The sequence below is a fragment of the Trachemys scripta genome, chromosome 1, assembly GCF_013100865.1.
Source record: "Trachemys scripta elegans isolate TJP31775 chromosome 1, CAS_Tse_1.0, whole genome shotgun sequence".
NCBI lineage: Eukaryota > Metazoa > Chordata > Testudines > Emydidae > Trachemys > Trachemys scripta.
Window position 1 is genome coordinate 180,733,250 of NC_048298.1, and position 14,326 is coordinate 180,747,575.

A 14,326-nucleotide genomic window follows, 5' to 3' on the forward strand; every position below is an offset into this window, starting at 1 on the left:
CTCACCCCTCCCTCCATGAAAGCAATGGCAGACAACCCATTTCACGCCTTTTTTCCTGGGTGAACACCGCAGACTCCATACCACGGCAAGCATGGAGCCCGCTCAGCTCAAGACAGCAGTTATGAACATTGTAAACACCTCGCGTGTTCTCGTGCAGTTTATGCTGAGCCAGGACCAGAAAAATGAGGCGAGGAGGAGGCGGCGACGGCAGTGCAGCAACAAGCGTGATGAGGACATGGACATGGACATGGACACAGAATTCTCTCAAACCGCGGCCCCCGGTGCTTTGGAGATCATGTTGTTAATGAGGCAGGTTCTATCCGTGGAACGCCGATCCTGGGCCCGGGAAACAAGCACAGACTGGTGGGACAGCATAGTGTTGCAGGTGTGGGACGATTCCCAGTGGCTGCGAAACTTTCGCATGCGTAAGGGCACTTTCATGGAACTTTGTGACTTGCTGTCCCCTACCCTTAAGCGCCAGAATACCAAGATGAGAGCAGCCCTCACAGTTGAGAAGCGAGTGGCGATAGCACTGTGGAAGCTTGCAACGCCAGACAGCTACCGGTCAGTCGGGAATCAATTTGGAGTGGGCAAATCTACTATGGGGGCTGCTGTGATGCAAGTAGCCAAAGCAATCATTGAGGTGCTGCTACGAAAGGTAGTGATTCTGGGAAATGTATAGGTCATGGTGGATGGCTTTGCTGTAATGGGATTCCCTTACTGTGGTAGGGCAATAGATGGAACCCATATTCCTATCTTGGCACCGGAGCACCAGGGTACCCAGTACATGAACCGCAAGTGGTACTTTTCAATGGTGCTGCAAGCACTTGTGGATCACAAGGGACGTTTCACCAACATCAACATGGGCTGGCCGGGAAGGGTTCATGACACTCGCGTCTTCAGGAACACTAATCTGTTTAAATGGCTGCAGCAAGGGACTTACTTCCCGGACCAGAAAATAACTGTTGGGGATGTTGAAATGCCAATAGTTATTCTTGGGGACCCAGCCTACCCCTTAATGCCATGGCTCATGAAGCCGTACACAGGCAGCCTGGACAGGAGTCAGGAGCTGTTCAACTACAGGCTGAGCAAGTGCAGAATGGTGGTAGAATGTGCATTTGGCCGTTTAAAAGGGCGCTGGCGATCGTTACTGACTCGCTCAGACCTCAGCCAAACCAATATCCCCATTGTTATTTCTGCTTGCTGTGTGCTCCACAATCTCTGTGAAAGTAAGGGGAAGACCTTTATGGCAGGGTGGGAGGCTGAGGCAAATCGCCTGGCTGCTGATTACGCGCAGCCAGACACCAGGGCGATTAGAAGAGCACACCAGGAAGCGCTGTGCATCAGAGAAGCTTTGAAAACCAGTTTCATGACTGGCCAGTCTGCAGTGTGAAATTTATGTTTGTTTCTCCTTCATGAAAACCCGCCCCCTTTATTGACTCATTCTCTGTAAGGAACCCACCCTCCCCCTTCCCCCAGCTTGCTTTCAAAGGAAATAAAGTCACTATCGTTTAAAAATCATTTATTCTTTATTAATTGATTATAAAAAGAGGGAGAGAACCCGGGTGGGGTTTGGGAGAAGGATCGGCGGGAACGAAAAGGCCACTAAAAAAAGGTTAAAAAAATGACAGCCTTTTGCTTGGGCTGTCCACTGGGGTGGAATGGGAGGGTGTACGGAGCCTCTCCCCCGCGTTCTTACACGTCTGGATGAGGAGGCTATGGAACATGGTGAGCGGGGAGGGGGGTTATACCGGGGCAGTAGCGGCACTCTGTTATCCTGCTGCCGTTCCTGAAGCTCCACCAGACGCCGGAGCATGTCTGTTTGCTCATGCAGCAGCCCCAGCGTTGGGAATCAAGACTGAGGGGAAAAACAACTGAGGAGAGTTGGCAGTTTTTCAAAGGGACACTATTAAGGGCCCAAAAGCAAGCTATTCCGCTGGTTAGGAAAGATAGAAAATGTGGCAAAAGACCACCTTGGCTTAACCACGAGATCTTGCACGATCTAAAAAATAAAAAGGAGTCATATAAAAAATGGAAACTAGGACAGATTACAAAGGATGAATATAGGCAAACAACACAGGAATGCAGGGGCAAGATTAGAAAGGCAAAGGCACAAAATGAGCTCAAACTAGCTACGGGAATAAAAGGAAACAAGAAGACATTTTATCAATACATTAGAAGCAAGAGGAAGACCAAAGACAGGGTAGGCCCACTGCTTAGTGAAGAGGGAGAAACAGTAACAGGAAACTTGGAAATGGCAGAGATGCTTAATGACTTTTTTGTTTCGGTCTTCACCGAGAAGTCTGAAGGAATGCCTAACATAGTGAATACTAATGGGAAGGGGGTAGGTTTAGCGGATAAAATAAAAAAAGAACAAGTTAAACATCACTTAGAAAAGTTAGATGCCCCCAAGTCACCCGGGCCTGATGAAATGCATCCTAGAATACTCAAGGAGCTAATAGAGGAGGTATCTGAGCCTCTAGCTATTATCTTTGGAAAGTCATGGGAGACGGGAGAGATTCCAGAAGACTGGAAAAGGGCAAATATAGTGCCCATCTATAAAAAGGGAAATAAAAACAACCCAGGTAACTACAGACCAGTTAGTTTAACTTCTGTGCCAGGGAAGATAATGGAGCAAGTAATTAAGGAAATCATCTGCCAACACTTGGAAGGTGGTAAGGTGATAGGGAATAGCCAGCATGGATTTGTGAAGAACAAATCATGTCAAACCAATCTGATAGCTTTCTTTGATAGGATAACGAGCCTTGTGGATAAGGGTGAAGCGGTGGATGTGGTATACCTAGACTTTAGTAAGGCATTTGATACGGTCTCGCATGATATTCTTATCGATAAACTAGGCAAATACAAATTAGATGGGGCTACTATAAGGTGGGTGCATAACTGGCTGGATAACCGTACTCAGAGAGTTGTTATTAATGGTTCCCAATCCTGCTGGAAAGGCGTAACGAGTGGGGTACCGCAGGGGTCTGTTTTGGGACCGGCTCTGTTCAATATCTTCATCAACGACTTAGATATTGGCATAGAAAGTACGCTTATTAAGTTTGCGGATGATACCAAACTGGGAGGGATTGCAACTACTTTGGAGGACAGGGTCATAATTCAAAATGATCTGGACAAATTGGAGAAATGGTCTGAGTTAAACAGGATGAAGTTTAACAAAGACAAATGCAAAGTGCTCCACTTAGGAAGGAAAAATCAATTTCACACATACAGAATGGGAAAAGACTGTCTAGGAAGGAGTACGGCAGAAAGGGATCTAGGGGTTATAGTGGACCACAAGCTAAATATGAGTCAACAGTGTGATGCTGTTGCAAAAAAAGCAAACACGATTCTGGGATGCATTAACAGGTGTGTTGTGAGCAAGACACGAGAAGTCATTCTTCCGCTCTACTCTGCTCTGGTTAGGCCTCAGCTGGAGTATTGTGTCCAGTTCTGGGCACCGCATTTTAAAAAAGATGTGGAGAAATTGGAAAGGGTCCAAAGAAGAGCAACAAGAATGATTAAAGGTCTTGAGAACATGACCTATGAAGGAAGGCTGAAAGAATTGGGTTTGTTTAGTTTGGAAAAGAGAAGACTGAGAGGGGACATGATAGCAGTTTTCAGGTATATAAAAGGGTGTCATAAGGAGGAGGGAGAGAACTTGTTCACCTTAGCCTCTAAGGATAGAACCAGAAACAATGGGTTTAAACTGCAGCAAGGGAGGTCTAGGTTGGACATTAGGAAAAAGTTCCTAACTGTCAGGGTGGTTAAACACTGGAACAAATTGCCTAGGGAGGTTGTGGAATCTCCGTCTCTGGAGATATTTAAGAGTAGGTTAGATAAATGTCTATTAGGGATGGTCTAGGCAGTATTTGGTCCTGCCATGCGGGCAGGGGACTGGACTCGATGACCTCTCGAGGTCCCTTCCAGTCCTATAATCTATGAATCTATGAATCCTGCCTCCTCTGATCTTCCTGCCGCCACCTCTCATCTTGAGCGTCTCTCCTGTCCTCACGTTGGTCCCTCCTGTCCTCACGTTGGTCCCTCATGTCCTCACGTCGGTCCCTCCTGTCCTCACGTTCATTGGCTTCTTTCCTATACTTTGAAACCGTGTCCTTCCACTCATTCAGATGAGCTCTTTCACTGCGGATGGATTCCATGATTTCCGCGAACATCTCGTCTCGTGTCTTCTTTTTCCGACGCCTTATCTGAGATAGCCTTCGGGACGGAGGAGGGAGGCTTGAAAAATTTGCAGCTGCTGGAGGGAGGGAAAAAAGGAGAGAATTTTTTAAAAAGATACATTTTGCAAAACAATGCTTATACTCTTTCACGGTGACCAACACTATTCACATTACATAGCACATGTGATTTCTGTGCAAGGTCGCATTTTGCCTCTTAATATTGAGTGCCTGTGGCTTTGCTGCTACAGATCACAGACGCAGGTCCGGGCAATAGAATTCAGCTTGCATGCAGCCATGGTAAGCCATTGTCTTTCGGCTTCTGCGCCCTCCTTTCCCACATACCAAGCAAAGCCCGTTGAGTGCTGCGGTTTTCCTGTTAACCTTCAGCAGCAGAAAACAAACTAACCCCCCCCATCCAATTCTCTGGATGATCGCTTTATCCCCACACACACACACACTGCGTGGCTGGTATCAGGGAAGATCCCTGCAGGAACCAAACTAACAACCCCCACCCCGCCATGAATTCTCTGGGATGATCGCTTTACCCCTCCCCCCACCACGTGGCTGGTATCAGGGAAGATCCAAACAGCCCAGTAGGAATGGCCATCTCTGTCCCCTTAATGAAATTCCTGTATTTCAACCAGGTTACCATGAGCGATATCACTCTCCTGAGGATTACACAGATAGATAAAGAACAGATGTTGCTTGAATGCCAGCAAACACTGGTACCATACGCTGCCAGGCTTTGTCATGCAATGATACCAGATTACTTGCTGCAAGCATGACGTGGTCAAGTGTCTTACCATGGAGGACGGAATAAGGCTGCACTGCCCAGAAACCTTGTGGCAAGGCTTTTGGAGTACCTCCAGGAGAGCTTCATGGAGATGTCCCTGGAGGATTTCCGCTCCATCCCCAGACACGTTAACAGACTTTTCCAGTAGCTGTACTGGCCGCGAATGCATTCCAAGTCCTCAGGGCAAAGTAATCATTAAAAAACGCTTGCTTTTAAAACAAATTTTATATTTTAAAAGGTAAACTCACCTGAGGTCCCTTCCATGGGGTCATGGTCTTGGATACTGGCTTGGGAGGGTTGGGAGGGTACTTCAGTCAGGCTGAGTAAAAGATCCTGGCTGTTGGAGGGAACGGAGTGCTGGGTCCTCTCCGCAAGCTCGTCCTCCTCCTCCTCCTCCTCCTTCTCTTCCCCATCCGCAGAATCCTCAGGTGTAGCTGATGAGATTATCCCCGCCTCGGAATCCACGGTCAGAGGTGGGGTAGTGGTGGCAGCCCCCCCTAGAACTGCATGCAGCTCGGCGTAGAAGCGGCATGTCCATGGCTCTGACCCGGAGTGACCGTTTGTCTCCTTTGTTTTTTGATAGGCTTGTCTGAGCTCCTTGACTTTCACGCGGCACTGATCTGAATCCCTATTGTGGCCTCTCTCCATCATGCCCTTGGAGATTTTTTCAAAAGTTTTGGCATTCCATCTTTTTGAACGAAGTTCTGCTAGCACTGAATCCTCTCCCCATATAGTGATTAGATCCAATACCTCCCGTACAGTCCATGCTGGTGCTCTTTTTCAATTATCAGCCTGCATGGTTACCTGTGCTGATGAGCTCTCTGTGGTCACCTGTGCTCTCCACTCTGGGCAAACAGGAAATAAAATTCAAATGTTCGCGGGGCTTTTCCTGTCTACCTGGCCAGTGCATCCGAGTTCAGATTGCTGTCCAGAGCGGTCACAATGGTGCACTGTGGAATAGCTCCCGGAGGCCAATACCATCGAATTGCGGCCACACTAACCCTAATTCGAAATGACAATATTGATTTTGGCGCTACTCCGCTCGTCGGGGTGGAGTACAGAAATCAATTTTAAGAGCCCTTTATTTTGAAATAAATGGCTTCGTTGTGTGGACGGGTGCAGGATTAATTCGATTTAATGTCATAGTGTAGACCAGGCCTGGGTCTCAGCTTCCTACCAGGAGCACAGCAGCAGCCGATCAGACTCTGGGCACAGATTTTCGCACCAGGAGCCGGCTCTCCTGCCCTCTCTCCCCACCCCCAGGCTCTCCTCTCCCCGCTCTCTGCCAGGAACAGGGCAGCTGCACTGGGCTTCTCACTTCCCACTTCCCCTCTGAGAACAGGGCAGTCAACCAGACAACAGATGTGAATCTCCCTGCCCAGAGCCGGGCTTCCCCCCAACCCCAACTCTTGGTTCCCCCGCTCCCGAATGGGAGCATGTCTGTACCTGACTGGGAGCTCTGCGCCCAGAGTCTAGTCAGCTGCCCCATATTCCCAGCAGGCAAGGGGGCAGCTGAGAAGCCCAATGCGGCTGCACCATTCCTGGAGCAAGAAGCTGAGGGAGGGTCCAGACAGGCTTAGGGGAAAGGGTGCCCTGGGCAAACTTGCATTTTTGGCGTTTCTGTCCCCCATGGATGTGGCGCCCCACACCCATTGCCCCTGGCCCCAAAGTGCTCCCCACCCTCTGTTCATCCCTAACCCCTGCACTGTGCCCCCTTTGCCCCAACCCCTGCCCCTCCTTTCTGCGGCTCAACCCCATGCTCCTCCTACACCTTTAAGCCTTGCACTGTGCCCCTTTACCCCCAACCCCAGTACCCCACTCCTGTGCCCCTAAGCCCTGCATCCACATGGGGAAACTGACCTGAATGCACAGAGCAGCTGGCATTGCTGCTTGATCCGCCCCGCCCCAAGAACACTGCTGCACCCCACCCCTCCAGGGGACTGTGTGGGGGCAGCGATGTTAGGGTTCCCTGCATCCAGGTCCACTTTCCCCACTTGGCCTGCATAATTGGCGGGCAGGAGAGCAGCAGCTCCTGATGCCTCACAGCACAGCACAACCCAGGTGGGGAAAATGACCTGGACGCAGGAAGCCGTGGCATTCCTCACTCCCCTCCTTACAGCCCCTTAGGGGACCCGTCTTACCCCTTAAAGCCCTGGCTCATGAAACCTTACACAGGACACATGGACAGCAGCAAGGAGCATTTTAACAACAGCCTGAGTAGGTGCCCGGGCACACCCTAATGCCCATGGGCCGGATCCGGATCTGGCCCCTCGGGGCTTTGGATCCGGCCCTCGGGATTTGCCCCCCGTGGTGCCGCAGGCCCCGCGCTGCTTTCTGAAGCAGCCATCAGGGCACCATGTCTCTGGGGCCGGGGGGTTGCTCCAGGCACCGCCTCCCGAAGCTCCCATTGGCTGGGAACAGGGAACCACGGCCAATGGGAGCTTCAGGGGAGGTACCTGGAGGCGTGGCAAGAGCCCTGTGCCGCCCCTCCCCTCCCTTGGGGACGTGGTGAGCGGCACGGCGCGGCGTGGCGTGGCGTGGTGCCCTGGCAGGCAGGGAGCGTGCCGCTGTGGGTAAGCGGCGCCAGGCCGAGCTGGAGCCCGAACCCCTCCTGCACCCCCCCTCCCTGCCCTGAGCCCCCTGCCTGCACCCTGTTGAGCCGGGCTCCCCTTCCCCAGGGCTAGGGTGACCAGACAGCAAACGTGAAAAATCGGGACGGAGGTGGGGGGTAATAGGAGCCTATATAAGAAAAAGACCGAAAAATCGGGACTGTCCCTATAAAATCGGGACATCTGGTCACCCTACCCAGGGCTGGGCTGGCTGCTTTAACAGCCCCATGTGCTCGCTGGCAACCTCCCACCCAGCAGCACCAACACAGCTGCTTAAGGTGGCTCGCGGGGTTCGTGGGGGTCCTGCCACAGCCTCCCCCAAGGCAGCTGCCCGCTCCAGCGCGCAGGGCCCCAAACCCGCCTGCGGCTACCCGCGCTGGCCGGGGGCCCGGGCACCACCCAGGGGGTCAGGCTGCCCCTGAGCCCAGCCCACTTTAAGTGGGGCCTGGGAGCCAGCAGGCCCGGGGCAGGGGGTGGGCCCGGCCCACAGGCCCCCCGCAGCCTGGCTGCGAGCTCAGATCCCCGGCACCCTCGGTCTTGAGTCCAGCCCTGGGAGCAGCCCGGCCTCAGTACGATCCACCCCGGCTGCCTCTGCCTAGCCTGGCCCCAAGCACCCAGCCCGCCCCCCCCAGCCTGCCTGCCGGGACGGGGGAGCCCAGATCCCCAGCCCTGGGCCTGCCTGCAAACAGCCTACCCTCCTGCCCCCCAACTCCCTGTCCTGAGTCCCCTGCCTGCACCTCTCACCCCAACTCCCTGCCCTGAGCCCCCTTCCTGCCCCCCAACTCCCTGCCCCCAGCCCCCTGCACCCCTCCTGCAACCCAACCCCCTGCCCTGAGCCCCCTCATACACCCCACACCCCTCCTCTGCCCCAATCCCTTGCCCTGAGCCCGTTCCTGCACACAGCACCCCCTCCCACACCCCACCCTTTATGATGTTCGCCTTTAAAAAAAAAATTCCCTGGGTGCACACCCTAATGAAATGTGCTGCACACGCCTATGTGCCGCATGGTAGTTGAATGTGCTTTTGGCCTTTTTTGAAAGCTCACTGGAGGTGTCTCAATGGCAGACTAGACCTTACCAAGGATAATATTCCTGTGGTCATAGCCGTGTGCTGCACTTCGCATAATCTGTGTGACTCTAAGAGTGAAATATTTGCTCAGGTGTGGAGCACTGAGGCAGAGCGCTTGGCTGCACACTTTGAACAGCCAGATGCTAGGGCTGTCAGAGGAACCCAGAGGGCTGCTAGTAACATCAGAGAGGCTTTGAGGAACCACTTTGACAATGCGGGGCACCTAACAAATGTCTGCTTTGGAGTTGCTTCCCTGGTGCATCCATGTACAATTTTGGGGGCCAAGATCCATGCAACAAAATGCTTTAGAAGCCTGTTCCCGAGAGTGAATTGATTGCTATACGCTTTTGTAGAACACAGAATAAAAATGCTGTACCATTAAATGCCTGAAGCCTTTATTTATTGTTAAAAAGGGTAAAACCTCACAACTGTGTGTAGCTCCAGCTATCATTGTCCAAGCTGTGAGAGGGGGTGGAGTGATGTGGAAACTCAGGAATGCTGTGAAGTGAAAAGGAATGTGTGAGCATAGGGGGGGTGGGGTGAGGTGGGGTGGGCAAAGAATTGTATATGAGCATGTGCTGCAGTGGAGGTCGACCACAGATCTGCTCAGTCTGCAGCTCTATCAAAGACTTTTATCATCCGCTCTATTGCTTCCCTAGCAAATGCTGCACTGGCTTCCCAGCACTCTTTGCGTTCCCTGGTCTGTCTCTTATCGCGCCGCAGCACCTCCATGAACATGTCTTCTTTGCTACGTCTTGGCTTTTTCCTTATCTGCCGAAGCCGGTCGGCAGTGGTGCGTGGTGTTTTCTTCAAGGTCTCGGCTGCTGTGGGCAATGCACAGAAGAGGGATTGTTACATTCCAGCAAACAAGTGAAACATTTCAGTAACGAGGGTCTTTTGCAACTAGTAACAATCACTTTCTCACTGACTCTAGACAGGCACACAGCTCCGTGAGCACCCCAATCATGGTGAGTGTCAGGAGTGGGGGGGGAAGGCGATTGTGTGTACAGACCAAACCGTCATAGCTTGCAGGGCAGCTTTGCAGGGAACTCATTCTAAAATTATCACACACTTTTTCAGAGGCAGCCAGCCTGCTTGCTGACATCTCACTGCTGCTGAGGAGGGAAACCAGCACACAACTACTGCATGTTTGTGGCTTTCACCCCAGTCTATATACAGCTCAGCTATGTGCTGCTTTGGTCCCAGCTCCAGTGATTGCTAAATGGCATGGTACAATTTCCTACAATGGGGAAACTAACAAGTCTGCATTCCCTAGGAATCTGCAGCAAAGGATTAGCAAGGACCTCTTGGAAACTTTCCAGAGCCTCTCTCTGGAGGATTCCCTACAGGTCTCGATGTCCATTGACACCCTGCTTGGCCATGCAGATTAACTACACAGGGCAATGTCCAGCTCACATAAAACACTGCCTGCCTCCCATTTTTCTCTCATCTGCTTCCTGCTACCCATAGAGCACTTCTAGAGTGGAGAAAAGTTCTTGGCTGCCTGCCCCATCGGGTGACCCCACTGGGAGCTCCACATCCTCTTCTACCTCCACTTCTTCATCCAGAATTTCAGCCTCCGGGTTACCCCCTCTTTCTGCTGCCTCCGAAGTATCCACAGGACTATCGGGGATGGAGGTGGGGTCACCACCAAGGATAGCATTCAGCTCCTTATAGAAGTGGCAGGGCTTAGGTGCACCACCGGAGTGATGGTTTGCCTTCCGTGCCTTATGGTACACCTGCCTCAGCTCCTTTATCTTCTCTCTGCACTGCTGCGTGTCCCGATCATAGCCCTTTTCGCACAAGCCTTGAGAAATTTGCCCATATGTGTCCTGATTCCTACTTGTCAATCACAGCTGCGACTGAACAGACTCCTCTCCCCATATACTGATCAGATCCAATAGTTCAGCGGTGATCCAAGCGGGAGCACGTTTGGTGCGATAGCCAGCCATGCTTACCTGGGAAGCTCACATGGTAAGCCAGCAAGCAGGAAATGAGATTTAAAATTCCCGGGGCTGCAAGGGGGATATTTCCATAAAGAATATGGGGAATGTACCTGTCACTTAAGATTGTTGTAAGAAACACTTAAGAGGCTCCACCTAAAATAAAGCCTAGTAGAGTCTGCCCAGAAACGAATACCATGTGGGCAGAGGGTTCCCTTGGGTATTGTGACCAGGTGCGGGGGTGTGAGAACAGACCAGATGAGAGAGAGAGGGGGAGGTGCAGATGCAAAAATCAAGGAAGCTAAGCAGTAGCAGCCTGTGAGCACTAAAGAGCTCTGTGTTGCTTGAAAGCTTTTTCACCAACAGAAGTTGGTCCGATAAAACACATTACCTCATCCACCTTGTCTCTCTAATGTAGTAGGCTCTTCACACACATTTCTTTTATATTTGTAATGCATTTTGTGATCCTTAGATGAAAGGCTCACAAGAAAGTGAAAAGAGGTTATTATTAATTATTTATATAATTAGTTGTTGCTATTCTAACTGCATTAGATGTGGAGTTAATCTTTCCACTCAATGATTTGAGGAGTTCATATCCAGTCAATGACCCACCCAAAAGTCCAGACCTTTTATTTTGTGTTAATTTCAATTTAAAAGTTAAAAATTCACATTTGGGGATATATAGACTTATTATATGGAACACACCGTTCAGTCTGGTAAGGAGAAGGCAAGGTTTGGAGAGGAATAGACCAATCTCTGAGGAGTCCACTTCTCTCCAATGCTCCAGAAATCTGGAATGACAAGTTTTATTAAATGTAGCACTTTTGCTTTTATTCATTAAAATTTCTCTCTTTTTAAATCTTGTCTTGATACATATCTCGTCCTTTGCACAGGTATGTGAAACTTGTTATTCAATTTATATCTCAGTTCTGCAACATTTGGGGATCAGATCCTAGCTCCTCCTTCTTCCTACTTGTGCCGCTCTGTCAACACAAAGAAGATGAAAAGCCACCTAAGGACTAGTAGCATTGAGGACATATTGAAGTTCAAGCTCCAAGGGGACATGGTTATGCCACTGCTGAACATTGACTTTAGGGGGGGAGGGAGTGCTCAGTGGTTTGAGTATTGGCCTGCTAAACCCAGGGCTGTGAGTTCAATCCTTGAGGGGGCCACTTAGGGATCTGGGGCAAAATCAGTACTTGGTCCTGTTAATAAAGGCAGGGGGCTGGACTCAATGACTTTTCAAGGTCCCTTCCAGTTCTAGGAGATCTCTATTAATTAAGTATCCCCAGCTGGTAGAATGACCTTTTGTGGAGACATTACCAGCCATACAACCTAGAAGAGCCCTGAAACTGCTGTAAATTTCACATAGGCTAAACTAGCACTTCAACAGCCTGGACTGGAGGAGGAATCAAGATGGCATAACATTTGGTTGCAGCTGCGGATTCAACCCTTTAAATGTATTTTGATCCATGATACCACAACAGGCTCACAATCAGCAGATTGTCTCCTTTAACATTTTCTACCACAGTTTATTTTCTTAAGGTTAGCATCAGAGAATAAAAATCTGGGTCCATTAGATCTCTGTGAAGTGAGCCAAGGACCAGCTTGGGGGTATTTTTAGTTGTACAAATCTGGCATGTTAGCAGCATACAGGGGACTTACTGGGTCACTTTAATCAACCTGTTGATCTAGACCAAAATGAAGCTAGGCCAAAACCCAAAGGACTTCTGATTGAAAAGCACTCTGAGAAGGATTTGGCTGCATTCCAATGGCTTTTTGTTAAATGAGAATCATAGCATATTAGGAGCTATGTGGTAGAGAAAGAAGATAGACACGTCAGAACAGAAAGAAGGAAAAAGAGTCAAAAATTATTACAAGGATGAAGTCTCCAAATGCCCACTTGAAGTTCAGGAAGAATGTGATTTTCTTTTGTAGTGTGCATAAAGTGGTATATTGTCATTGGCATCCCCTTTACCTAAAACACTACTAGCCCCAACAAGGTTCTTACACCATAGGTGCTTTACCCCATCATGTAGAAGTGATAAACTATGACTACTGTATCCTGATGGCTCCAAGCTCACCAACTCTAATGAACACATTCTCAAGACCAGTGGTTTTCAAACTTTTGTATTGGTGACCCCTTTCACCCAGCAAGCCTCTGAGTGCGAACTCCCTCCCTTATAAATTAAAAACATTTTTTTAATAAATGCTGGAGGCAAAGCAGGGTTTTGGGGTGGAGGCTGACAACTCATGACCCCCATGTAATAACCTCATGACTCCAGAGGGGTCACAACCCGCAGTTTGAGAACTCCATCTAGCAGCAAAGCATTTTAAGCATTGCCATGAGGTTATTCCCAACATTAAGTGGAACCCCTTGCCCCATCTTCATTATCATGTTAACATATTGTCCAGAAATTTCTCTAGTTGCATTGAGGAGCATCCAGAGTTCTATAGCTTTAGGGTGTGATGGGATGTGCACCTCACACAGGTTCTAAAGGTGTTAATGTGTGAGGCCAGTTATGATATCTGTCTGCATTTGGAGGGAGAGCCAGGCTTAACTGAATGTGATGACCAGCTGGGTAGGAGCAGGCTGGTTAGTATAAAGCCAGGAAGTTGAGAGCAGAAGGAGGCTGCAGGAACAGATTCTGCAGTTACTTTTTAGGAGCAGAGAGGTGTGGAGGAGAAAACCCAAGAGGGAGAATAAGACCTGGGATTATAGCTCTTGAAAAAGGGTTAACCTAGGGGTGAGCAAACTTTTTGGCCCGAGGGCCCCATCTGGGTATGGAAATTGTATGGTGGACTATTAATGCTCATGAGATTGGGGTGGGGTTGGGGTGTGAGAAGGGGTGAGAGCTCCAGCTGGGGGTGCGGGTTCTGTGGTGGCGCCAGGGATGAAGGGTTTGTTTGGGATGCAGGACGGGGCTGGGGGTGGAGCAGAGGGGTTCGGAGTATGGGAAGGGGCTCTGTGCTGAGGCAGAGGGTTGGGGTGTTGAAGGGGGTACAGGCTCTGGGCTGGGGGTGCGCATTCCAGGGTGGGGCCAGAAATGAGGGGTTCAGGGTGTGGACTCTGGGCTGGGGTAGGGGGTTGGGGCGTGGGAGGAGGTCGGGGGGCAGGCTCCAGATGGCACTTACCTGAAGCAGCTCCCGTAAGCAATGACATGTCCCCCCTCCGGCTCCTACGCCGAGGTGCGGTGCCGGCCAGGTGGCTCTGTGCGCTGCTCCGTCCGCAGGCACCACTCCTGCAGCTCCCATTGGCCATGGTTCCCAGCCAATGGGAGCTGCAGAGCTGGCGCTTGAGGCAGGGGCACAGTGCAGAGCCTTGTGGCTGCCCCTACACATAGGAGCCGGAGGGGGAAATGTCGCTGCTTCCGGGAGCCACGCTGAGCCATGGCACGCATGGTGCGGGGCAAGCCCCCAACCCCACTCCCCGGCAGAAGCTTGAGGGCCAGATTAAAACGTCTGATGGGCTGGATGTGGCCTGAGGGCCATGGTTTGCCCACCCCTGAGTTAACTCCAGAGGAATTGGGGGAGGGAAAGAAAGCCTGAGAGGGCTGGGTAGGAAGAAGCCTCAGGAACAGCAGAAAGGTGTAGGACTGAGCAGACTTTAATTGCTCACTATAGGATCCCTTGGCTGGAACCCAGTGTAGAGAGTGGAGTTGCGTTCCCCTACCAGCCACTGGAAGTGGCACAAGATTAGTGGAGAAACCAAACGGACATCTAGTCCAGAAG